At 43.4% G+C, this 27,347-nt stretch overlaps 1 long non-coding RNA gene across 1 annotated transcript in view; it reads left to right on the top strand.

Annotated features, from left to right (window-relative positions):
* Positions 1-22,948, top strand: part of LOC147822712 (uncharacterized) — a 99,106-nt gene extending 76,158 nt beyond the window's left edge. The window contains exon 5 of the long non-coding RNA XR_015445333.1: positions 22,702-22,948. This is a non-coding gene — a long non-coding RNA (uncharacterized LOC147822712). The remainder of the gene's footprint in view (positions 1-22,701) is intronic.
* The last annotated feature ends 4,399 nt before the right edge of the window (positions 22,949-27,347 follow it).

Below are 27,347 nucleotides of genomic sequence, written 5' to 3'. Positions count from 1 at the left end.
ATCACGGATGTCCCACCTTCCTCTTCACATATGACTTTAGCTTCCCATCTCAACTCTGCTGCACGATTCTCAGCCAGCCATCCTCCCTGTCCTCTCTCTTGGCCCTTGACCAACCTTGGCCCAGGAAACATGAAAAGAGACAGACTTTTGCTGGTGGTGTTCCCAAGTAGTTCATGTTCTGGCAAGGCTGATGGTAGGGTCCCCACCCCGTTCCTCCAGAGCTGTCATTCCAGGCTGTCCTTCCAGGCTGGCACTTGGGGAAGTGTAGGCAATAGGACCTCCTTCCTGGCTTTGATGGCCAACCTGTGACCAAGCCATGTCCATCAAGCTACTTCACCATCTTCTCTTCCACCCCAGCTCTTCTGGGAGAGAGAGGTCAGGCCCTCCAGCTGTGAGTGTTGGCAGGGTGGACATAGGACTCAGATCTGCCCTGAGCTTGGGGAAACCCATCATCACAGTGAGGACTCACGTGCATTTATGGTGAAGGGGGTTCGGCTCTTTCAAAGCCATCGATGGTTTGATCCAAGATTTCTCTGCAGAGTCTGGACACTTGCATCCTTGCCTTGCCTGGTTCATCTACAGTGTTTTACATTTTTGCCTCAACATCTTCCTTTCTGACCTGATTTTTTGTTGTTGTTATGGGGATCAAACTTGGGACCTTGGGCTTTCGAGACAGGCAGTGGCACCACTGAGCTATATCACCAGCCCTGACCTGATTTTTTAAAAACTGGTGACTTTTAAAATGTAAAATAGCCAACACCCTTTTCTCCCAGAGAAAACTTTTGGTGAGAAAGTCACAGGCACACACCATCGGTTGAGAACCATGTGCAAAGAGCAACTACGTTTACTTTACAAAATCATAGCCTCATGAAATATCAATTCAGGTCTGGTTCTTGCTCCTGGAGACAGGAGTGACCAAGGCTTCTGTTTGTTTTAATTGAATCCACGGCCTTCACTTGGGCTACATTCCCAGCCCCTCACCCCTTTGAGACACTTTCATTAAGTCACTAAGTTGCCCAGGTTGGGCTCAAACTTGGAATCCTCCTGCCTCAGCCTCTCAGAGTGCTGGGATTCCAGGCATGCACCACCATGCCCAGCTAAGTGACCCAGATTTTTTCCTTTCCTCACTCCCAGAGACAGCCATACCTGTGTTCTGAGCACCCTTGTCCCAAGAAGGCTAAGTTCAATGTGCCAAAGTCAGATTGCTTCAATTCCAGCTCTGTTACTCACTAACTAGCCGCATTTTCCCCATCTGAAAAACGATGGACATAATAAATGTAACTAGGTCATGCACGGAGTAGCTGGCAGAGTACAAGTGTATGCTGCACACAGAGGAAGCCTTTTAATAAATATTATTCTTGTGGGGAATCCTGTTTATCCCTGCATACTCAGATTCAAGCAACCATGGATTGAAAATATTCTAAAATATGCACCAGTATTGTACGTACTTTTTCTTCTTATTCCCCCAAAATGCAGTATATTGACTGTTTACATGGTATCTACTTTGTATTAGATATTATAAGTCATCCACAGGTGGCTATGCATAAGTTATACGTAGATACGGTGCCGTTTTCCGTAAGGGACTTGAGCATCTGAGGGTTCAAGCATTGGTGAGGATCCTAGAACCCATTCCACTTGATGCTTAGGGACAACTGTATTATAAAGCAAAGACAATGTGGACTTTTTCCCTCTCTCAATTTGAAGGCATTTAAATAGAGAATATGGAAAAAAAGGAAGGATAAGAAAGGACCAAGGGATACCATGGCAGGTCCTGTTGGTGTCTGTTATGACTTGTGTCTAGATGTCCCCCCCAAAGCCTCATGCAGTCATAGGTGGGGCTTTTCAGAGGTGGCTGGATCTAGAGTGTGTGACTGATTCATGGTGCAATGCTAGGGTTAAGGGTGGGTGATTACTAAATCAGTCCACTGATCAGCTTGGCACTGCCCTAATCCTGGTAGCCTGGATACAATATAAGGGACAGAAAGAGACTTGTCTTGTCCCTTGCTTGCTTTGCTGTCTTCTGCCTGCCATCACCTGTTTCTCCTCTGCAATACCCCTCTGCCCTACCACCCTGCCTTGGAGCCAGCCGACTATGGACGGAAACCTCCACAAACTGTGAGCCAGATGAACCTTTCCTCCCTTACCTTGTGGGTGTTGGGTATTTTGTCTCAGCAATGAGAAAAGTAACTAAGACAGTGTCCCATGTTTCCCTGCCAGAGGATGTGGATTGGACCATTGCATGTATGGGGCAGATTGGAAAAGCTAGGGAAGCAATGTCTCCAGGTTGGTAGGGCAGTGGGTGGCTAAATCCCCTGGTTCCCCCATCCTCAGGGTGACAATTCTGAGGTGTGTCCTCCATGTCCCAGTGAGATACAGCCTCCTCCCAACTGCCCAGGCTGTGGCCCATCCACCCTGCACCCTTTTTGGCTTTCTCTCCTCTGCTCTCACTGCCCCAGCTCCTTACCATGCTACTGGGATGACTTCTCAGCTCAACCATCTGCACCTTCATCTCAAGGACTCATTTTGAGGAGTCCTCAAATAAAGACAATAGGCTACAGGAAACAATAGACCAGAGATGACAAAGACAGAAATTAGAACAGCCCTCAGATGAGACCATGTTCCTTTATCTCTGTTCTGCAGATATCTATCTATCTATGTATCTATGTATCTATCTATCTATCTATCTATCTATCTATCTATCTATCTATCTATCTATCATTTTCTAAGGTACTGGAGATTGAACCCAGGACCTTCACACTGAGCTATATCCCAGGCCTTTAAAAAAATTTTTTTTAGGTCTCACTAAGTCACTAAATTGCCCAAACTTGAGATCTTCCTGTTTTCCAGAGTGCTGAGATTATAGGCATGTGTCATCACCCCCAGCTCAGATATTTATTTCCCCTGACATTTTGCTAACATTTGAAAGACCATTTTGGCTCCAACCCCAGCTCTGCTATCTGCTGCTAAATGTTCTGCCTCAGTTTCCTCATCTATAGGGAAGTTTACTCCATAGAAGTTGATGCACAGAAAGTCTCATAACAGTGAGATATATAGATAGATAGATAGATAGATAGATAGATAGATATAGATATATATGAAGCAGCTGATTAAAGTTAGCCATGGTATAGTAATTTGCAGCGCCGATTACTCTGGGCCTGTTTTATCGTCTGCAAAATGGGCACGTTCAGCGGCTTGGCAGGACTGAGAGCATCAGGGTAGCACCCTAGTGGCAGCTCTGCCTCCAGGCGGTGATTACGGATTTGCTTCTTTATTTCCATATGGCACTGCTGTGTTCTGAGACGTGCCATTCACATAGCAAACAGCAAGATGGTAAAAATTAGAATCACTGGGCTGTGGGCACAAACAAGTGTGCCAAGAAATCTTCCATTCCTGTGAGCCCAGGAGTCTGTGTCCAGCCCGGGCAGCCCAGAGAGACCTCAGTCTAAACGTGAGTGAAAGTGTCTGTCTTTGGAGGGAAGCCTGTCTCTCCTTCCTCAGCTCCGCTGACCACGTCCCTGTCCACCCTTTTGTGGCCTTCCAGAGCTCTCCCTTTTGTGCCCCTGGAAGAGGAGATTTTGCCTGAAGCACAGCCAGGCCCAGGGAGGAGGTGCGCTGCTGGTCACCTAGTCCCTTTGGGCCCCTGTGCAGGGACTGGACTAGCTGACCACCATTCACAGCGCTCTGCTTCTCTCCTCAACAGGGCAGCCCTCAGAGCCACCTGGAGGTCAAGGAGAGGCTGGGAAAGAAATTCCCCTCCTGGCTGATGGCGTCATTCAATGAAAAGCTAAACACAGTGGCCCTTGGGCAGCAGTACAAGGCCTCACTCCTGCTAAAATAACATCATCTTGCAGCACTATTTTTTTGGTGATACTGGGGATCAAACCCAGGGGTGCTCTACTACTGAGCCACATCCCCCCAACCTGCTTTTTTTTTTAAGATAGGTCTTGCTAAATTGCCTTGAATTGGGGCTTCTTCTGCCTCAGCCTCCCTGAGTGCTGGGATTACAGTAGTGCACCACTGCATCCGGCTCTGCTAACTCTTAAAGGCGCTCCTCTCATTGTCACCCTTCCATGCCCCTGCAGGTGCCTCCTCTTTCCTGCTCCTCTCCCTGGAACACCTGCGCATCCTCCCACAGCTGACTGAGAGGCAGTGTAGCCTAGTTAAGGCACAGACCAAGTCCCAGCTGTATCACTTCCTAGCTGTGCGACCTCTGGCAGGTCACCAACCTGTGTTCCAGGCCTCAGCATCCTGATCTGTGGAATGGGGACATGCTCCTAGCACCCCCACCGTATGAGTCTGTGCGCATGCAGGGCTCAGCATGCCCCTGTGCACAGTGTGTTAGTCTACTCGGGCCACAGTCACAGAGGGCCACACACTAGGCAGCTTCCACGGCAGAAATTTATCCTCTCACAGTTGTGGAGGCCAGAAGCCTAAGATGAAGGGGCCAGCAGGGCTGGTTCCCTCTGAGGCAGTGAGGATTTTGTTCCAGGCCTCTCCCTTGGTTCCAGGGTTTTTCTGGCTGTGATGGCTCTGGGCTTGTAGAGGCACCACCCCCACCTTTATCTTCCCTTGGTCTTCTGCCTGTCTGCACTCTTCTCTGTGTCCAAACCCTCCACTTTTTTATTGTTTGCTTGTTTTTTGAGACAGGGTCTTACTGTGTAGTCCAGGCTTTGAACTCACTCTCCAGGCTGGCCTCAAATTCACTGCAATCCTCCCGCCTCAGCCTCCTGAGTGCTGGGATTACCTGTATGTCTCACCATGCCCAGCTCAAACTTCCCCTTACATAAAGTCGTTGTCCCTATTGGATTAGAGCCCACCCTAACGACTTCATTTTAATTTGAACGCCTCTATAAAGACTCTGCCTCCAAAGAAAGTCACATTCTGAGCTACTAGGAGTTAGGATTCAAAAGTATCTTTTTGGAAGACACAATTCAAAATATAAGAGCATAGTAAGGATTATATGATCCCATGACGAGGGGAAGGTGGGGGAAGGAGGAACATGAACAACACAGGTCGTTAACCCAACCTCAGCCTTCACCAACATCCTTTTCACTAGTTCATGAGAACTGGCAAGTTACAATAAATGGTTATTTCTTTGTTATTATTATTTTCCCCTGGTGCTGGGAATTGAACAAAGGGCCTCACACATGCTGTGCAAGTACTGTACCACTGAGCTACATCCCCGGTCCTATTTTACTTTTTATTTTGGGGCAGGGTCTTTAAATTGCCTAGGCTGGGCTCAGACTCATGATCCTTCTGCCTCAGCCTCTCAAAGTACTAGGGTTGCAGGTGTGCACCGCCATGACTGGCCCTACTGTATTTTAAGCAGCCTGAGGGAAGGAGCCATGCTTCCTAGTTTTGGGGCTCCTTCCACAGAAGTCACCCTTTGTGATATGAATTCCTGTGATAGTGAAGCTTGAGAGTGTCAACTTAATTGTCTTTGGGATCCACCAGGGGGGTGGGTGGACCAGTCTTCTAGTGGGTCATGGTAACAGCCTTGGGAACAGTATCTGCTCCCTGGCCTTTTCCTTTCTGGCACGGTTCCTCTGCTCTGCTTCCCATCTCCCATGAACTAAACTCCTTTGCTACCCCATGCCGTTCTACCACGATGTCCTGCCTTGAAGTCAGCCTACCATGAGATGAGTCCCCTGAAACTGTGCGCCAAAGAAACCTCTCCTCCTTTCCATTGTGGGTGTCTGGTATTGTGTCCCAGCAATGGGATAGCTGACTAATACCGTCCCCAGAGACCTTAGTCCTAATCGAGTCTTAAGTTATCCCTCATGTCATCCTCTCTTTGAGCCCTTCTGTGGGTGGCTTTGAGATCCAGGGGAACTTTGTTGGAGGTTCTATTTTCAGAAAAAATGTGTCTATGTGCTGCATACACACACTGCCGCCACCTGCCCCAATGAATTATTAATACTTAAAACCAAATGTAGCGTTTTACAAATCCTGTGCAATTCACAGATGGTGAGTGCTGCACAATCAATTACTGTCTGCACTAAGAATAATCTGAAATGTTATTCAAACTCCTTTGTAAAGGCTGGTGAACTTCCTTTCCTTGTATCTCAAATGACTGGATTGGATGTAGCCTTACACTTTCTGAATGACTGTGAGACATTTGGTCATTTGTTTGGATATTACAATGAACAAGGGAAGCAAATACCTTATTTCCTCATAGAAATATATAGGTATATATAGAATTACATATATGTAATGGTTTTGGCAGTACTAGAGATTAAAACCAGAGCCCTTTGCACTAAGCTACACCCTCAGCCCTCTTTTTATTGATTGACTGATTTTTTTGATCCCAGGGATTGAACTCCAGACCTTGCACTTGGAGACAGGAGGTGGCACCACTGAGCTAAATCCCCGCCCTCTTCTTTATTTTTTGAGGCAGGGCCTTACTAAATTGGTCGCCCAGGCTGGGTTTGAACTTGTGATCCTCCTGCCGCAGCCTCCCAGAGTGCTGGAATTACAGGTGTGCACCACCATGCCCAGCTAATAGAATTAATTTTTAAAGGAGGCTGTGGTTTGGGGGCGGCACTGAGGTAGGGAGCAGCCACAGGGCACAGCAATGTTTCTGTTCCAGCCTGGGAAGAGGGTGTGGTCTCCTGCTGGGACAGGAGGGAGAGTGGGGGGTGGGGGGGGTGTGCAAGTCCAGGCTGCAAGCACCCCTGACTGAGCTTCTCTGTGGTGCTTCCTACATGAGAAAATCTCTGAAAGATGAGATGTGGGGAAGGCAGTTGATCTACCCCAAGCAGGGGAGCAAATAGAGAGTAACAGACACATACACACGTGTAGAGAGCCGTACACTACCCAGATTGCTACGTGTTCATAACAAGATATCTTTAAGATGGGACCCAGGTCTAACCACAAACTTCATTATATTTCATATACACTTCATACACATACATACCCTGAAGGTAATCTTATACAAAAATAGTTTAAAGAATTTTATGCATAAAACAAAATTTCTTGCGGTGGTATTTTCCACTTAGGGTGTTCTATCAGTGCTCAGCAAGGTTTAGCTTTTTCACATTATCCTAGTTGCAAATCTTGGTTCTACAATCTGAATGTCTTGATTTAAAACAAAACTCTCTTCTCTAGCCCTCTGCTGCAGTGTTGGCTTCCACACTGCAGCTTTTGTCCCTTCTGACTTGCCTTCCTCTAGTGACATCTACAGGCAGCTGCAAGACTTATGCTCACAAAGACCAAGGAGACTGCAGGAGAAGTCAGGATTCCACTGGAGATAAATATTCTGCTGCACACACATTCAAAGTTTTTAAAGAAATTTCATATTCTTCTCCTCAAAAGCCTGAATATTTTATACAGGTGTTAACCTAACCAGTTTAGGTGGCCCTAGACTGCTTCCAGAAACTTAACATTTTTAAAAAATTGTGGAAACATCCTTCCCTTGTGGCTATGATGATTAACCCACTGGCCTTAACACCTGCCAAACTGGACCAAACACAAGGACAGCAGTGTTTCGATGTGGCAACAGGTGTCTCAGGATGATGATCCCTAACAGAGGGAGAACCAGCAAGCGAAAGGGCTCACTGGCTGCGGTTCAATGGGGGCCCAGGCAGAGCCCAGCTGTTCAGATGAGCTGAGAGTTTCGGGAGACTAAAGCAGCTAGAGTTTGCAGGGCAGGGTGCTGGCGAAGATAGGGAACAAACCTGAGATTTGCAAAGGACCCCCCAACATTTCCAGTCACCCTCCCCCACTTTTAGAAACTTTTCATTTCTAAGTTCCTGAATCACCCTGGCCGCCCCAGCCTCTCTTTGTGCTGGGATTACAGGCATGCACCTCCATGCTCTGCTGTAAAAGATCCCTTTTGACTTTTCAATGCATGCATGTGAAGGAGCCACCTAAGACAGGGGAAAGAACTGCACGATGGAAGCAAGCAGGATAATTCCAGAGCCCACAAAGAATGGGCAATAGTTTGTGTTTCCAGCAGACAGAAGAAAAACCTCACAATAGCTGTTGCAGTAAGTCAAGTACTCAGGAGGGTATGGATTCCATGGCTAAGCAAAGGTGGCCCTACACTAAAGATTGCTCTTGTTCTGCCCAGCAAAGTTTAAAAGCTGGCCTCCAAAGGACTAAACTAGCCAGGCCTGGTGGTGCACACCTGTAATCCCAGCATTCTAGGAGGCTGAGGCAGGAGGATGGCAAGTTTGAGCTCAGCATGGGCAACTGAGTGATTTAATCCCAAAATAAAAACTAGAGAAGGGTTGGGGTATAGCTCAATACAAAGGTACTGGGTTCAATCCCCTGTGCCAAAAGGCATGGGGCCCAAACTATCTCTGAGAAGTAACTTAACTATATCTCAGAACTAAGCTCAAGAATATATATATTTTTAAATGGAAAGCCATCCTCACCTACCACCCAACAAGGTAAAACTCATAATATCTGAAAATTACCTGGCATGCATAGAAGCAAGGACTGCAGCCCAATAAGAGGCAAAAAATCAATAAGTGAAATGACACAGGATTAATAAAGACATTAGAAGCTGAGGGGGGAAGATTTCAAGTTTGAGTCCTGCTTCGGCAGCTTATCAAGAACCTGTCTCAAAATAAAAAATAAAAAGGGTGGGGCTATAGCTCAGTGGAGGAGCTCCGCTGGGTTTGATCCCAATACTACAATAAAATAAAATAAAATTAAGACATTAAAACAGTTCTACAACTATATTTGAAATGTTTAAGAAAACGAGGAAAATATGGAACTAAGAGGAAGAATGAAAGAAATACAAAAGACCTAAACTGAACTTTCAACCCCTTCTGAACTCACAAGGCAGGTCCCAAGGGCCATGTGAAACACACTTATTTTTTTGAATTTTTTTTTTTTTTTGGTACCGGAGATCGAACTCAGGACCTGGCACTTGCGAGGCAGGTGGCGTGAATTTTTTAAATTTATTGGGTGTTTATAAAAAAGCATCAAAATTTTCAACATCAACTGTTTTTTGGTGTACAAAGTCTAAAACAGAAGAACAGAAATAAATTCCTATATGAGCTACAGTGAAAATATCAATAGCTCTCTACAAAAACAATAATCTTTACTTCAATTATCATATCTAAGGCAGTCTACATACATGACAACAGCACATTCCATGTACATGTATTGCTTACACTGACCTCACATGTGTTTTGCTTTCTTGGCCTTTTTGTAGGGCATACTTTACATCTCACTGGTCTTGCTGTTTTTCCAGGAGGTTTTTATTGTGTTATATAATGTGTAGTTAACAGGAACTTAAAATATCCATAAAATAAAGTATAAAATTTTTAATATGTATTGTGCATTTAGAATAGACATCAACATTTTCACATCAGCTGTGTACTTGCTTACAAAACCTAAAATATAAAAACAGAAATAAATTCCTGTGTGAATTGCAATGAAGATCCCAATAGAACTCTACAACAAAAATAGTCTTTGCTTCAGTTGTCACACCCAAGGCAGGCTTCACACATGAAAACTACATGGTCTATGCATACACCTCGCTTACACTGACAGCACATGTGCTTAGCTTTCCTCTCCTGTGGAAACACACTCATTTTATTTTTATCACTTCTGTAAGAGCAGTATTTGTTTTGTGAATCAGCCAATTATCATTTTTATTTTTAGCCAGCCATGGTGGTGGCTGCCTGTCATCCCAGCACTCTGGGAGGCTGAAGCAGGAGGATCACAAGTTCAAACCCAGCCTGGGAAACTTAGCAACTTAGTGAGACCCTGTCTCAAAACTTTAAAATTTTTTAAGAAGGGCTGGGGATGTCACTCACGCTGAAAACTTTGGGTTTGATCCCCAGAAAAAAAATTGTATAGTGCCAAGCACCCAATAGATAGTCCAGAAAAATTTTTATTGAGTTAAATAAATAAGAAAAGTCATGTTCTAAGAAATTACATGAATTTCCCAAGGTCACACAGCTGGAAAAGTCAGAGTAGGATGGGATTCCATGTGTCCTAATTTTCCATCCATTCAGGGCCGTGCTGAGTTCATAATGTGAAGGACATCTGGGGTTTAAAGTGATCTCCTGGATTAGGTGCTGATGCTATCTCAGGTCTTTGGAGTTTTTGGATGACAACGCCCTCTCCTTGAAGGTGTCTTATGGGGTGGTTTTCCCTGGGTTTTGATTCTTGGAGGCAGATTTGCCCGATAAAGCAACCCCATAGAATAGGCAGACGGAAAAAAAACAAAACCCTGGAGTAACAGACGCCAGCTCTCTCGTCCTGTTGGGTTGCATTGCGATTTCTCCTTAATTAACTCACTTGAGTCTCTGTTAAATGTTGCCTTCACCCCATCTGTAAATTGAGACAAAGATGCTCACATTTCTTGTTCATGAAAAAATCAGCCTCTTGCAGCATTTCGTTTCTTTGCTCCTATAGCATTTCCTACGTGGTTAAGCAGGTTCAGGCTCTCCCAATATTTTTTGTCCTTGGTCAAAAATTGATATATTAATTAAAGACCACAGAGTTGATCAGAGGGAGGAGAGCCCCAAGACAGGCTTTAAGTGAAAACTGCTGAAGCACTTCCTGGCAAGTGGTCTTCAAACGTCATGGTTGACACCAAATGTGCCCGCACAGGCGGTGTGAGTGCAGTTGTCATTGCTGTGACAGTTAATCTCCTTTACTTATTTATTTTTTTGGTACTGGGGATTGAACTGGAGCCTTCTCACTGAGTTCCATCCCCAACCCTTTCTTCATTTTTTATTTTAAGAAAGGTTCTTGCTAAATTGCCTAAAGTTGGGCTTGAACTTTTGATTCTCCTGCCTCAGCCTCCCAGAGTACTGAGATTGCAGGCATGCGCCACCATGAATAAATGTAACAGTTAATCTTGATTGTCAACTTGTTTAGCTTGAGAGGCACCTAGGAGATTAGTAAAGCACACTTCTGGATGTGTCTGGATGGGCCATAGAAGCGTGACCTTAGAGACTATATCAGGTCCCTGGCACCCTCCTGGCTTCTTCCCTTGGGCTCTGCTTCCTGGATGTCATGAACTGAGCAGCAGTGCTCCACCCTTCCACCATGATGTTCCTGCCTTGGAGCTGGCCAAGCATGGACTAAACCCTCTGAAATCATGAGCTGAATGTAACCACGCCTTTAAGTTTTGGGAGTTGGATACTTTGTCCCAGCATTGGGAAAGCTGACCAATATACCATCTCTAACCAAATGAAAGGAAAATGTGCCCTGAGAACTCTAGTTTTTAAGGAAGAAGCTGGGGAGGAATGGCTGGGTCATGCCATGGTTGTATCTTTAACATTTTAAGGCACTACCAACTTGTTTTCCAAAGAAAATATGATTTCAGGAAGTACCGTGTGTTGAGGAATAAGAAGAGAACCAAGAGAAGTGCTTTTCCTTGTCTACTTAGAGGAGAGAGAGTTCAAGGTCCTCCATGCCCTCACTAACACTTGACATTGGCCCTCCTTTTTCATTTTGGATATTTTCATTTGTGTGTTGTACCACCTAGTTGTGGCTTCAGTCTGCATTTCCCTAATAACTCATAAGGTTAATCACTTTTTCATTTGCTCATTTGCCATCCATTGGGAGAATTCACTTTAAATATAGTAATCAGTGCACCTTGTTTGTGAACTCATAAGAAAGATGTATTCGGGAATAAAAAGTTGATGATATGGGAGAGAGGGAAAGTAAGTGGAGAGGTGCTTGAGTGAGCAAGAAAGGATAAGATCCAGCGTAGACATGAGGGAGATGGCTTTAGACAGGATTAGGAGGATTCATCGTTAACAGATAACAGGAAACAGGAAGCAGGAAGGAGGAAGGAGGAAGGAGGAAGGAAAATACGTGGATGCAATGGCAGTGGTGGGCAGCTGTGCTCTGAGGAGCTGGGGGGAAGCTCTGCTCTGATTGTTTTGACTTTCACAGTGAAGGAGGAAGCAAGATCACCTCCTGAGAATGAAGAAGTGTTGGAATATGAGGGGAGAGGACAAGAATGAGGCAGTGGGCTGGGAAACGGGAGAGAGATAGGACTAGGGACGTGGAGCCTGATTTCCTGGCAGGAATTTTGGCTTGCTCAAAACATTTCAGACTTGAAAGACCTGCACAATATAACAGGCAGCAGCTGTAGTTTGATAGCATTGGACAGGCCCTGGGATTCCCATTAGCCAAATTTGGTGTCATCATGACCCAGTCACCTGATCTTGTCACCTTGAGCCTCTTTGTAAGCGCTTTTTGGCCAGTGTCAGCACAACTGAGGAGTACGATTCACAAATGTCTGAATTATTGATGGTTTTGACCTATTCTGATGAGAACTTTGCCCAAAAGGCTAAATTATTAAGCACCTGGTGTGAGGATGCTGTCCTGAAAACCAGGACACAGTGAATTTTTTTACTGAAAATTTTTGCTTCTGAAAGGAGGTTGAGCCTTTCCTAACATTTGACTATTCCCCAAATGAGACAGTGATGCCAAGCAGTGTTAATGTCATAGAAGAGAGAAGGAGACAGGAGACCCCTTAGATGAAGAGAGAGCAGAAGTCACCCCCTGAGTGAGAAGCCACTGCATCTTGGGACATCGTGGCTCGTGAGTCAGCTTTGTGGCCCTGTGACAAAGTCCTTGAGAATGATTAATTAAAAGGAGGAAAGATTTATTTTGGCTCATGGTTTCAGTCCATGGCCCACTGGCTTAATTACTCTGGACCTGAGGTGAGGCAGAACATCATGGTGGAAGGGTGTGAAGCAGGGAAGCTGTTCCCTTCATGGAAGCCAGGAAGCCGAGAGAAGCAGGGACAGAGACAGAGGAAGGAGTCAGGGACCATATCCACTGCACCATCCCTGAGGGCATGCCCCCAGGACCCACTCCTTTTGGGAGGGGAGTACTGGAGATTAAACTCTCAGCCTGCACATTGAGCTACACCCCCAGACTTTTTTTTTTTTTTTTTTTTTTTGAGACAGGGTCTCCACAAATTTGCCCAGGGCAGGTTCAAACTTCTGATCCTCCTTCCTCAGCCTCCCAGAGTGCTGGGATTGCAGGTGTGCATCACCATGCCTGCCTCCACTCCCTTTAAATTTCCCTCCTAAATTTCTATCAACTCCCAATAATACAATCAACTTTTCACTCCAGTAGTGCATTGATCCAGTGATAAAATCAATGTGCTCATAATCCAGTCAGATCCCCAAAGCCCATCCACAAGCAACAAAGCCCCCCAGCACATGGCTAGCAGAGGACATTTCAGATCCAAACCATAACAATCATGAAGGTAGTTAGTGGGGCCCATACCATTCCCTGACCTTGTCAAGCTGAGTAGGCTTTTAAAAATAAGCATTAATCACCTCTAGCAATGGAAGACAATCAAATTCATGGGGAAAACCCATTTTAAATGTGACCCAGGAGCCCAAGAGAATTGTGAGCATCTGGGAAACACGTTTAGAGAAAGTGAGTTTCACCATACAGAGAGGTACATAGACTATTGAAGTCCTTTGTTCTTTTATTCATATTTGGAAAACAGTATGAATACTCACATCTACATATGAGGTGAATATGCCAATCTTTAGTAATGATACTGTTGTCTGTTTTGTGAGACAGGTCTTGCTGTGTAGTCTGGGCTGGCCTTAAACTCATTATATAGCCCTGTATGCTTCATACTTGAGATCCTCCTGCCTCACCCTTGCAAGGGCTAGAATTGCAGGCATATACCACAATACCCAGCTATGTTTTGTTCTCCATTTGGATAAAGATGTCTAGTCTCGGGCCAGGGATTTAGCTCAGTGGTTCTGGTGCCTGCCTCACAAGTGCAAGGTCCCGAGTTCGATCCCCGGTACCAAAAAATAATAATAATAATAATAAGATGTCTAGTTTCATAAAGACTATTTGTGGGGCTGGGGATTTAGCTCAGCGGTTCCAGTGCCTGCCTCACAAGCACAAGGTCCCGAGTTTGATTCCCCGGTACCAAAATAAAAAAGCCCAATATAAGACTATTTGTGAAGAATATAGGTATCTGTTCAAAATTCTATGGCTAAAATCTTCTGTATTAATAATACTAGGGTTTTCTGATTTGTGTTCAAGAATGTCTAGAGATACAGAGTATCGGGCAGAGAGGGTGAGCCGGTCCCAGCACCCGGAAGGAAGCTCCCCCGCTGCCATCCCAAGCTCCTAGGGCAGAGAAGATGAGCCTCGTGGGTGCCAGAAGCACCCCCCCCCGCCATGGAAATGAGAAGACACATAAACAAGTCTCAAAACCAGACTTCCAAATCACCTACAGCAACCCCAAAGGGAAACGAGATGGAACACTCTGATACTCAACCACCTGGACTCTGAACTGGCAACAAAAGAGGATCTGGGAAAAATGAAATCAGAAATAATTACTCAGATAACAGCAAAGATTTTGCTCATGGTGCAAGACATGATTAATAAATCTAGAGAGGACACAGATAAAAAAATAGAGGATCTGAGGAACATGATGGAATCCCAACATAGGAAACAAATGGAATCCATAAAACAGATACAAACAAATTTCCAAGAGATTAAAAACTCCATCGAAAGTCTGCACAGCAGAATGAACCAATGTGAGGATAGAATTTCACAGATAGAAGATAAGATTGCAATTAGTGAGGTGGAAAAGAAAAATTGCTTTAAAATTGTTAGGGAACACAAGAAATCAATCCAGCAGCTGCTAGACGATGCAAAGAAGAATAACATAAGACTGATTGGAGTCAATGAAGAAAGAGGAGAGAGTGCAGATGACATAAAAAAACCCTTCACAGAAGTGATGGCAGAAAACTTCCCAAGGAGGGGAAAAGAACTTCACATACAGATAAGTGAGGCATATAGGAGTCCAGCTAGCCTTAATCAAAACAAAATCTACACATAGGCATATAATAGTTAGGATTCCAGAAATCCAACAGAAGAACAAAATTCTACAAGCAGTGAGAGAAAAGCAACAAATCACATACAAAGGAGATACAGAGTATTAGGATAAGAATGCATTGTTCACATATTGAAGCATTTCCAGATGAAATGACATTGTGTCTAGGATTTGCTTTATTATTGACTTGCTTTTTTTTTTTTTTTTTTTGGTACTGAGAATCAAACTCAGGACCATGCACTTGCTAGGCAGGTGTGGCACTGCTGAGGTACATCCCCAGCCCTTAGGATTTGCTTTATTATTCACAAAAGAACTGAGGGCCTGAGAATAAGTAAAACATTATTAGAAAATATTCATGGGTGATAGATACACAGTAGTTAGTTGTGTTATTCTTTTTACTTTTACATGTGTTTAGAAATTTATGGAGTGAAGTGTAAAAATACATCAGAAGACTCCTCCAAACTGAATGTAGAAATAAGTAGGTTATGCTTTCTGAAGTAAAATTAACTTTTCGTAAGTTTCCTGTTCCTCTGACACCGTGCTTTAGTAGTTTCTGACAAACCAAAACCATGGCCAACACAAAATCAAATTATTTTACTTTAGAGTATTCTCTTCCTGGAGGTACTCAGCACTCCATCATTCAAAAGTAATTGTGAAAGCTGGGCCAGATGGGGCAGGCCTGTAGTCCCAGAGGCTGAGGCGGGAGAATCCCAAGTTTAAGCCTAATCTGGGCAATTTAGTGATTTAGCAAGATCCTGTCTCAAAATAAAAAGTGAAGGGAAAAAAGGTGGGGATGTAGCTCAATGCAAAGGTCCTGGGTTCAAGCCTCAGTAGTGCAAATTAAAAAATAAAATTTTTAAAAATTGTTGAGTACCAACCAAGTGCCAAGTGCTTTTTTCCCATTAGTGGAAATATAGTGGGAAACAAAACTGACACGGACCCTGACTTTATGGAGTTTAATGGATGATTAGAGAGACAGAGATTTAACCACAAATGAATCAATAAATATGATAAATACAATGAGTGGCATGAAGGGAAAGAATGAAGTAACGGTTTCATGGAGGAAGTGACATTTCACCTAAGTTCTAAAAGATGTGCAGAGAGTTAGCCAGGCGAAGATGTTGGACTTGAAGAGGTTTGGAAGGTGAGTGATATCAGGGAGTGGTCCAGACATAAAGAACAACATGTACTGGGGCCGGGGATTTAGCTCAGTGGTTTTGCCACCTGGTGCACAAGCGCAAGGACCCAAGTTCGATCCCTGGTACCCCCCAAAAAAGAACAACATGTACAAAGACCCTAAAATACACCTTTTTTTGGGGGGGGGTCTCATCATGTAGTCCAGGCTGGCTTCAAATTCTCAATCCTCCTGCCTCAGCCTCCTCAGTACTGGAATCACAGGCATGAGCCACAGCACTCAGCTTCCTAACGCACATCTTTTCTTAAGTGCAATGAGTTATCAGTTTCTTAATGCTATTATAAACGTAGTGGCTTTGACAGTACTATGTTATTTGCTCTCGATTCGGTGGGTCTGTAATTTGGACTGAGCTCCACTGGGCTGGCTCATCCAGCCTCCACACAGGGTCAGCTGAGCATACTCACATGTCTGCAGCCCCAGCCAGGACTACGGAGACTGCTGGACTATCTGGGCCCTCTCCAAATGGGCTGTCATTCTATGGAGGCTAGATTGGGATTCTATACAGCCCGGTAGTCTCAGAATTCCAGGGATGCTCAAGAAATTGGAAGACCCTGGACTGAAAACTCAGGCAACTATGTATCCTCTGCCTTCTATCCAGAAAAACAAGTCCTGAGGCTGATCCAGACTCCTCACTGATGTAGCAAAGAAGATACCTGAACAGCTGCTACTTGAACAACATGAATAAAACCTCACAAGCATAAGAGACAGAAGCCACACACACCAATGTACTCATAAACAAACATAGGCCCTGGAGATGCCATTTACCTGAAGTTCAAAGAGAATCCTATGGTGCTAGATTTCAGGATAATGACTGTCACTGGGAGACGACAGGGAATCCTGACCAAAAGAGAGACTATGAGATGTTGGTGTTCAGGTAACATGACATTATATAGATGTGATTATTTGTTGATTGTTTTATTATATTATACACATGATATATGCTCTTCGTGTATGGATATTATATTTGAATTTGAAATTATACGTCAAAATGAAATAAATTTAGTTCTGGGTGTAAAAATAACTTTAAAGGCATTAAAAAAATAAATACCAGGCATAGTGGCTCACGCCCATAATCCCAGCACTCTGGGAGGCTGAGGCAGGAGGATTGCAACTTGGAGCCCAGCCTGGGCGATTTGATGATTTAGTGAGACCCTGTCTCAAAACGAAATATTAAAAAGGGCTGGAAATGTAGCCCAGTAAGGGCCCTGTGTTCAACCCTCACTGCCACAAAAAGGTGAGGGCATGGAAAATGTTTAAGGCCTTCTGGGCCCTCCAGCTCTGTCCTTTCTCCTAAGACTCCAGCTGCATGTATATTGGGCCACCTGAAGTTGTGCACTTATTGATTTCTGGTTGTTTTGCCTCAGAATTGTTTTCCTCCCTGATGCCTTTTGCATCTTTTCTATTGCTATGTTCGAGTTTATTACTCTTTTTTTCCTCAATATCAAATCTGCTAATCCCATTCCTGTATTTGTCATCTCTAGCTTCACTTTTGTCTCTTTTTTTTGGTACCGAGGTTGGAACTCAGGACCTTGTACTTGTGAGGCAGGTGCACCACTGAGCTAAATCCTGAGCCCACTTTTGTCTTTATTTAAGCCTTTTCTTCCCCCTTTTTAATGCTGTGCAACACCCCTGAACACAGTCAGACAGGTTTATGCACCAAGGAATGGAAGAGAGTTTGCTATCCATTCCACTGAGTAATTTAGAGCAAGTCTTTATGAAAAAGAAAACACATGTAAATCCTATAGTCTCTTGGAAGATTTTTGAGCCAGTAGAAGGAAAGGTAGAGAGAAGACATTGTCCTCTCCTGCAATATTTGTATAAGAAATGATGTGGCAAAGCAGACATGTGGATCAATGGAACAGAATAGAGCACACAGAAACAACCCAGACATATTGACCACCTGATCATTGACAAAGGGGCCAAAAACATAGCCTCTTTAGCAACAGTGCTGGGAAAACGGGCTATTCACATGCAAAAGATTGAACAGAGACCCATATATATCACCATGTGCTATACTAAAATCAAAATTGATCAAAGATCTAAATATTAAAGCAGAAACACTTAACCCACTGAAAGATAAAATAGGGAAAACTGTGGCAGGGGATTTAGCTCAGTGGTGCCACTGCCTCCCTCGAAAATGCAAGGTCCTGAGTTTGATCCCCGGTACCAAAAAAAAAAGGGAAAACTCTTGAAGTCATAGGTGTAGGCAAGGATGTTCTGAATGAAACACCAATTGCACAAGCAGTAACAGCAAGAGTCAACAAATAGGATTATATCAAATTAAAAAGCTTCTGCACAGCAAAAGAAGCAATGAACAAAGTGAAGAAAAAACCTACACCACAGGAAAAAAGTTTTGCCAGCTGTATCCCAGACAGAGAACTAATATCCAGAGTATATAAAGAACTTTAAAAAATTAGACCCCCAAAATAAAAGACCCAATCAAAAAATGGGCAAACGAAATGAATAGACACTTCACAGAAGAAATATAAATGGCCAATAAATACATGAAAAAAATTCAACTTCATTATCCAGTAGAGAAATGCAAATTAAAACAACACTGAAATTTCATCTTACTCCAGAAAGAATGGCTATCATCAAGAAATCAAATAATAACAAATGCTGGCAGGGCTGCAGTGAAAAAGAACCCTCCTATGTTGCTGGTGGGAATGTAAACTAGTACAACCACTACAGAAATCAGCATGAAGATTTCTCAAAGAACTAAAACTAGGAATTCCATTTGACCTAGGCATTCTTCCTAGTAACTTCTCAAAAGACATCTTACAGTGATACATGAATACCCATGTTCATAGCAACACAATTCATAATAGCTAAATCTTGGAAGCAGCCTATATGGCCATCAACAGATGAATGGATACATAAAATATGTAACCTATATGATTAAAGATGCACCATGTGTTTGGACAAGCTACCCACAGTGAGTGTAATCATTATATGTCACAAATATGGACTATAAATGAATGAAAAGCGGATCTAGAGATGGAGAGAGAGGAGGAAGGAATGAAAAGAGCCCAGGCATGTTAAGTATATGTACCTACTCCCTGAAATGAATGTAAACATCAGGTGCTGCAAACATGTATTAATAAAAAATATTTCTTAAAATGACGTAGCCTAGGCCTTCCTTGGAATGCCAGTGAAAAGGCTCCCAGGAGAAATCTGGGCACCCCAAGTTAACTGAGCCATTACTCAAGTAGGGTTGCTGAGTTCAGCTTCCAAACAGCTGTACTGACTCAGGATCATTTTCAGTCTTCATGTGGTCCTGACAAAAGGCTGGAGGAAGAACAAAGAGAGAAGGGAATCTAACTCCCAGGAAGCACTAGTGTTGCCAGCAAGTGGGGTGCTAGGTCCTCCCAGACCTGCATATGAACCTACACTTCCTGCAAGGGCATGGGCAGCTGGCATCTTTAAAAAAAAAAAAAGCTTTTTCTGCACTAGTCAGAAAGAGCTCCCTCCACCCATCACCAACACAGGCTAAACCTGATGGCCATTCTGGGGCCTCATCCGAACCTCTCTGAAGCTTTTGTTTGTTTGTTTTTGAGCCAGGGTCTCCCTATATAATTCAGGCTCACCTTGAAGTCACTATGTATGTGGCCCAGGCTGGCTTCAAACTCATGGAGATCCTCTCACCTCAACCTCCTGAGTGCTGGAATTACATGTGTGCCACCACTCTGGCCCCTTTGTGAAGCTCTAACACAGCTCTGTTCATCCTTCCTTCTCCAAGGCCTCGGCTTCCGTCCTGCCACTTAAGGTGGCTGAGCCAGATAAGAGCACACAGGCCATGCACCGGATGTGTGAATCATATGTGACACTAACAAGCAGTTAAATGCAGGACTTTGGGCTATTCTCCGACCTTAATGAGTATTCTCGTAGCAACAGGGTCATAACTATGACTGCTTGCATTGCTTTCTTTGTTATTTTATGTTTTTGGCACGGGAGCAGGCTGACATTTGCTGAATTCCTCATGCACTTGCAGAGCAGCCTGTCTACTAACAGGGGCCAGACAAACGCTTATTAAATAATGATTTGATCTCACTGGGACTTTGTACTCTGTATCTCACAAATATGCAATTAGTCCAGGCAGAGTGAAAAAAGAAGGGAACCAGAAAGATTTCAGGATGACTCTACAGGCTGGAGCATTCTTGCTATCTAATCTTTTTCTTTTTCTTTCTTTCTTTCTTTTTTTTTTTTTTTTTGGTAGTACTAGGGATTGGAACCAGGGTGTTCACACTGAGCTACATTCCCAGCCCTTTTTTATGTTGAGCTAGGGTCTCATTAAATCACTAAATTGGCCAGGAAGCTGATCTTGAACTTGCAATCCTCCTGTCTTAGTCTCCCAGAGTGCTGGGATTACAGGTGTGCACGACCACATCTGGCTAATTGCTATCTAATCTCTGAAATTTAGTTTATCCTCATCTTTGAAATGAGGGAATCAATGTTTCAGGAGTGTTCTGAGTGGTAAGATATTTTGTGTACCAGCAAGAGAAACCACCAACAGAGTGAAGAGACAACCCATAGTGTGGAAAAAACTTTTGTCAGCTATTCCTCAGAGAAAGGACTACTACCTAGAATATATAAAGAACTAAAAAATTCACACCCTCCCAAATTCAAAGACCCAATCCAAAAATGGGCATCTGAAATGAATAGACACTTCTCAGATGAAGAAGCAGCAGCAAATATATATATGAAAAATAATGTTCAGCATCATTGGTTATTGGAGAGATGAAAATGAAAACAATGCTGAGATTCCATCTCTCTCCAGAAAGAATGGCTGTTATCAAGAAATCAACCATGGGCCAGGGATTTAGCTCAGTGGTTCCATCGCTTGCTTTGCAAGCACAAGGACCCAAGTTCGATCCCTGGTACCAAAAAAAAAAAAAAAAGAAATCAACCAATAACAAATCCTGGAGGGGATATGGGGAAAAAGGAACCCTTGTCCACTGTTGGTGGGAGTGCAGACTGGTGCAACCTCTGTGGAAATCAGTGTGGAGATTCCTCAAAAAACCAAAAACTAGAGGTTCCATTTGACCCAGGTATTCCTCTTCTTGGTATCTTCCCAAAACAATTAAAAGCATCATACCACAGTGATATATCTACACCCATATTTATAGTGGCACAATGTATAAAAGCTAAATCTTAGAAACAGCCTGAATGACCATCAACCAACGAATGGATAAAGTTGTGTTTTTTATACAATGGAGTACTACTCTGCCATAAAGAAGGATGACCTTGAGACACTTCCAGCTTACTGGATGGACCTTGAGACTATATTCCTAAGTGAAATAAAATGAACACACATGTTTAAATACCACATTGTTTCTCTGTTGTGAGAAACCAAAAGTGGAAATAAGGACTAAATTGTATAATAGAGATTGGAAAACAGGAAGAAAATGTTCAAATGGGAAGCGGAACAAGAGAGGGGGGAGGAAAGAAAGTACAAGAAAAAAAAAGAAAGAAGGAAAAAATGGAAACAAAGCTTTTATAAATAAGAAGAGGAAGAGAGGTTGAAGAGGGGATGGGGAAAAAAGAAGCAGCAAGATGTATCCTGTACAGGTGCAAATTCCCTATGATGAACGTGATCATTATGTATATCTAAAATGTGCCGATAAAATGTTTTGCTTCAAAAAAATATCTTGTGAAAAATGCTTGCTGCTATGCTGAGCTCTAAGTAGTTAACACAGGTGGTAAGTATGTACACTTGTCAGGTGCTAACAAAAATGTCAGGCCTCCACAGGACACAGCTCTTAGCACGTATGAAATAGGCCAAATATCAAAGATGACTGAATTTCATTATTTTATATATATTATTTTATATTCTATTTTCATTATTTTATTTATATTAAATTATTTATATATTATTTTATATTTCATTATTTTATAAGATGTATTGCTGGCTGGGCAGTTTGGATATGGAATAAAACAAAGACAAGTGTACTTATTAGCTACATTTTATTTAAATGATACATTTAAGCTCACAGAATTTATTTTTTTTCCTCTCCTTTTTTTTCAGCAAAAATATGTTACATAAATGTGATGATAAAGATTTTTCAAAAGCCAGATGTGGCGCATGCATGTAATCCCAGAACCATTGGAGGCTGAGGCAGGAGGGTTACAAATGCAAGCCCAGCCTGAGACAACTTAGTGATTTAGCAAGATCCTGTCTCAAAATTTAAAAAAAAGTCTGGGATGTAGCTCAGAGCAAAAGCTGTGAGTTCACTCCCCAGTATGAATAAATAAATAGATAGACAGACAGATAGATAAATAAATAAATGTTACATAATATTCTACTGTCACTAATGGCCTAAAGGACTAAAACATAAAATGCAGTTGTATAAATTTAAATATATTTTCATCTATATCTATATCTATCTATATATATATATATATATTAAGGCAAAAATATCATAGATCTAAAGTATTTTTATGGACTGGGGGTTTAGCTCAGTGTGTGTAGAGTGTGTAGAGTATGTGCTTAGCATGCATGAGCCCCTGGCATTTTGGGGTTTTTTTGGCAGGGAGGGGCTTTTACCAATTTTTTTTCTAGACTTTTTCACGTTTGTCTTTTGTTTTCTGCTGGAAATGTGCCAGTTATATGTCGGTGCTGGGAAGTGCTGCGATGTGTTAGCCAAAGCACAGACCCAAACTGCCCACCGACCAGAGACCCTTACAGACTTTCATGTCTCAGGACAGACTCTGCTGTGCTCCGTGGACCTGCCACCAGCATTCGGCCTTTTGGCACACACAGTATTGAAGATGTCTGTCCTCACCCACCACCGTGGACACACCGTCCCTCATGGACCCTGCTTGGTTCAGACATAGAAACGAAACAGCCAGAATGGTCGAGGTAAGCAGAAGCAGTGATCAGGAGGGGCAGGGGAATGGCCCTGCACCTGCCAATGAACTCTGGCCTAGGCCCACCCCTCCAGGGCACAAATCCTTTTAGTTTGGCAGCTTGCTAAGGGACTCTTGGGCACACAGCATTGTGAGCTGTGAGCCTCTGGGCTGGATCCCCAACACTGAAAAAAATTTATATTTTCATGAAATTATTTCTCTTCTAAAATATTCTGAATCAGCAACACTTTAAAATTAAAGGGTGAAAATACAAGTTTTAGTTCAGGAATATTAAATCTTTTATTCAAAATGATTTCAATAAAATTAAAGTATTTTCAAATGCTCACTGAAAATCATTAAACCTTATTAAACTTTTCCTAGCCAGCCATGGTGGTACATGCCTGTAATCCCAGTTACTTGGGAGGCTGAGACAGGAGAATCACAAATTTAAACCTAGCCTGGTCAACCTAGGAAGAACTTGCCTTATAATAAAAAATAAAAAGGCTGGGGTGTAGCTCTGTGTAGAGCACTTGAGTAGCATGCACAGGACCTGGATTCCATCCCCAGCAACACAAGAAAAAAAAAAGTTATTTACAAATCTAGCATTCAATATCAACTGGTTGATGGTGTGAAGAATTGATATCATACTTCTCTCATGTTACCAAGACCTAGATGTAAGCAAATTAAAAAGAAGTGAATATGGCAAAATTTTCCTGAGCCACTGTGTTAGTTAACTCCAGAAAAAGAGAACCAACTGGATGTATGAGTATATGAGAGCAATTATGAAGAACTGAGTCAGGCAATTATGAAGTCCTACAAACTGCCATCTGCTAGCTAGAGACTCAGAAGAGCCAGTGGTATAGTTCCAGTCTGAACATGAAAATCTGGAAACCCAGGGTGGGGGATAAGTCAGTACTTAAGAGAGAAACAGATTTAATGCGAGATATACAAAAATTTACAACATTGGCTTACAATGGCCGCCCACAGAGTCAGGTGTGAAAAATGCAAAAGGCCTGCCTGTGCACTGGAGATCAGAAGGACCCAGTCGAAGGCCTGGCGCTCACTGTAGTGTCCCCTGTGAGTCCGCATCAGGAGGCTGAAGTCTGCTGGAAGCCGGATGATGTCCAAGGCGAAGATGAAGACTGAGCTCCTCCGAAGAAACAGAAACAGACCTTCCTTCTTTGTTTCTCTTTTATTCCATTCAGGCTACAAGTCTGTTGGTTGCTGTCACTCACACCCAGGGTGGTCTTCTGTCTTTAGTGATTCCCTTCAGCCACATCCAGAACTAGGTTGATCCAATTTAGTTGGATGTTTCTTACTCAAGTTAACATAATCAGTTAACTATCAAAATCCACCCATTGTAAACTTGACAAGCAGACACATTCCCTTAAACCATAGACTCCAGATGCAAAGACAAGTTCATAATTATGCTCACATGTTACAACTATCCAGTGTACAAATGAAAATGCACTAATTCCCCCCAGAGTAGAAGACAAGATTTCTTTGAGTGGTGCTTACTCCAAACATTTCATAATTTGAATGTTATAACATAAGTTTAACAGTACTTAAGAACCAATATTAACCCTGTCAATATATTACATAGGAAGCATATTAGTAGAGAACTATTACAATCACAATCACAATCCTAGCTTCTGTAACTGATTCTGGGATTGTAGCTGATATTTAGAACTACCTTCTTCTGCTATCCAGTCTGTATTCCCTTGTAGCAAGTACCTCAGCAGGTCTTTGTTCTTTCTCTGCTGAGGTGACCCATACCTTTATTCCTGAAGGTTCTGAACCATTTGTCATCTTGCCTGGATTGGATTGTTGTAGTTTCCCACTGATTTTAATAACAGGGCATGATAACACTACAAGACACCCTAAGGGATCTCCTGCACTTGAAGAATATTCTTCCTTTCCTCCATTGTGGAGCAATAGTACAAGTTCCCCTTGATAGTCTAGGTCAGTCACCCCTGCCAACACTGTAGCTCCCTTTTTAGCTTGTTTACTCAGAGGCATGAAGGGACCAAAACGACCAGGGAGGAGTCTTAGCTTCCAATTCAACAGTATCATTGTTGTGCTTCCTGGTACAGGCCTTCCCCTCTCTGGAACTAAGACTTTTAAGAGCATAAGATCATGCGAACAGGAAGCAAAACTTTTGCTAGTGGATTACTAGGGGTAATGGTGAGCAGTGCCATTCCCACTTCCATCTCTTGATTCCTGGGCCCACGAATCCTGGCTATGGGAGACACAGAACCATAGAGTGGACGCTTATTCAAAGCATTTTTGAAGAACCTTGTCCCAGTCCTGAAAGCTGTCGCCACCTAGCTGACGCTGTAACTGTGTCTTCAAAAGACCATTCCACCTTTCTGTCAATCCAGCCACTTCTGGATGGTGAGGAACAGAGTAAGACCAGTGAATTCCATGCGCATGTGCCCAGTGCCTCAATTCTTTGGCCATAAAATGTGTTCCTTGGTCAGAGGAAATGCTGTGTGAAATTCCATGACAGTGGATAAGGCATTCTATAAATCTACAGGTGGTAGTTTTGGCAGAAGCATCACATGCAGGGAAGGCAAATCCATTTCCTGAATAACTGTCTATGCCAGTAAGGACAAAGTACTGTCCTTTCCACAATGAAAGTGGTCTGATATAATCAACATGCCACCAGGTCACAGCCTGATCACCCAGGGAATGGTGCCATATCGGGGACTCAGTGTTGGTCTTTGCTGCTGTCATACTGGGCATCCAGCAGTGGCTGTAGCCAGATCAGCCTTGGTGAGTGGGAGACCATGATGCTAACCTCCACCCTTGCATATCCTCCATCCCTGCCCCCTGACCACTCTGTTCATGAGCCCATTGAGCAATGACAGGGGTAGCTGAAGAAAGAGGTTGACTGCTATCTACAGAATGGGTCATCCTATCCAGTTGATTGTTAACATCCTCTTCTGCTGACATTATTTTTCGGTGAGCATTTATATGGGATATAAATATTTTTATATCCCTTGCCCATATGGAGAGATCTCCCCATAGACTCTTCCCCAGATATCTTTGTCACCAATTTTCCTGTCATGTTCCTTCCAAGTGCCTGACGATCCCGCCAGACCACTGGCTACAGCCCATGAATCAGTACACAGTCACACGTCTGGCCATTTCTCCTTCCAGGCAAAATGCAGGCCCAGGTACCCTGCCCAAAGTTCTGCCCGCAGTGAAGATTTCCATTCAGTACTGTGCTGCAGGGATGTCCTAGAAAGGGGCTGTAATGCTGCAGCTGTCCATTTGCAGGTGCTGTAGAACCAGCCATAAACCAGCCCCTATCTTTCTCTTCCTCTGACAGCTGGTCATATGGTACATCCCATGAGGCTACAGGTGCATGCTGGGAGGCAGAAGGGAAGATAGCAAAAGTAGGAGCCATGGGCATCTGGGTAACTTCTTCATGTAACTTACCTGTGCCCTCTGGACCTGCACTGGTTCAATCACATATGACCATTTCCATTTAATGGTGGACTGTTGCTGTGCATATCCAACTTTATGACTTGGTGGATCAGATAATACCCAGCTCATGATGGGCAGCTCAGGGCGCATGGTAACCTGGTGCCCCACGGTCAAGCGTTTGGTTTCCACTAAGGTCCAATAGCAGGCCAAGACCTGTTTTTCAAAGGGAGAGTGGTTGTCTGCAGATGATGGCAGGGCCTTGCTCCAAAATCCTAAAGGCCTCTGTTGCAATTCATTTATGGGGCCCTGCAGGGGCTCCAAACAGCATCCCTACCTGCCGCTGCCACTTCAGGTACCATTGGATCTGCTGGATGATGTGACCCCAGGGGTACAGCAGCCTGCACAGCATCCTGGACCTGTTGCAGAGCCTTCTCTTGTTTTGGGCCCCACTCAAAACTAGCAGCTTTCCAAGCCACTTGGTAAACGACCTGGAGTAAGACACCTAAGTGAGGAATGCGTTGCTTCCAAAATCCAAATAGGCCCACTAGGCTTTGTGTCTCTTTGGTTGTAGGAGGAGCCACATGCAACAACTTATCTTTTACCTTAGAAGGAATATCTCTACATGCCCCAGACCACTGGACTCCTAGAATTTTCACTGAGGTAGAAGGACCTTAAATTTTAGTTGGATTTATTTCCCATCCTCCAGTTTGAAAATGCCTTACTAACAAATCCAGAGTGGTTGTTGCCTCCTGCTCACTTGGTCCAATCAGCACAATATCATCAATTAAATGGACCAGTTTGATACCTTGTGGGAGAGAAAGGCAATGAAGATCCCCGCAAACTGAGTTGTGACCCAGGGCTGCAGTTACTATAACCCCAAGGTAGGGCAGTGAAGGTGAATGGCTGGCCTTGGCAGCTGAAAGCAAATTGTTTCTGATGGGCCTCATGGCTAGGTATGGAGAAGAAGGCATTTGCCAAATCAACACCTGCACACCAAGTACCAGGAGATGCGTTAATCAGCACAAGCAAGCAAACCACATCTGGTACAGCTACTGCAATCAAGAGCCA

This window comes from Heterocephalus glaber, unplaced genomic scaffold (genome assembly GCF_053883595.1).
Source record: "Heterocephalus glaber isolate CG9 unplaced genomic scaffold, H.glaber_assembly_v1.0 deba00001610, whole genome shotgun sequence".
Lineage (NCBI taxonomy): Eukaryota > Metazoa > Chordata > Mammalia > Rodentia > Bathyergidae > Heterocephalus > Heterocephalus glaber.
This window is presented reverse-complemented; position numbering and strand designations above follow the sequence as displayed.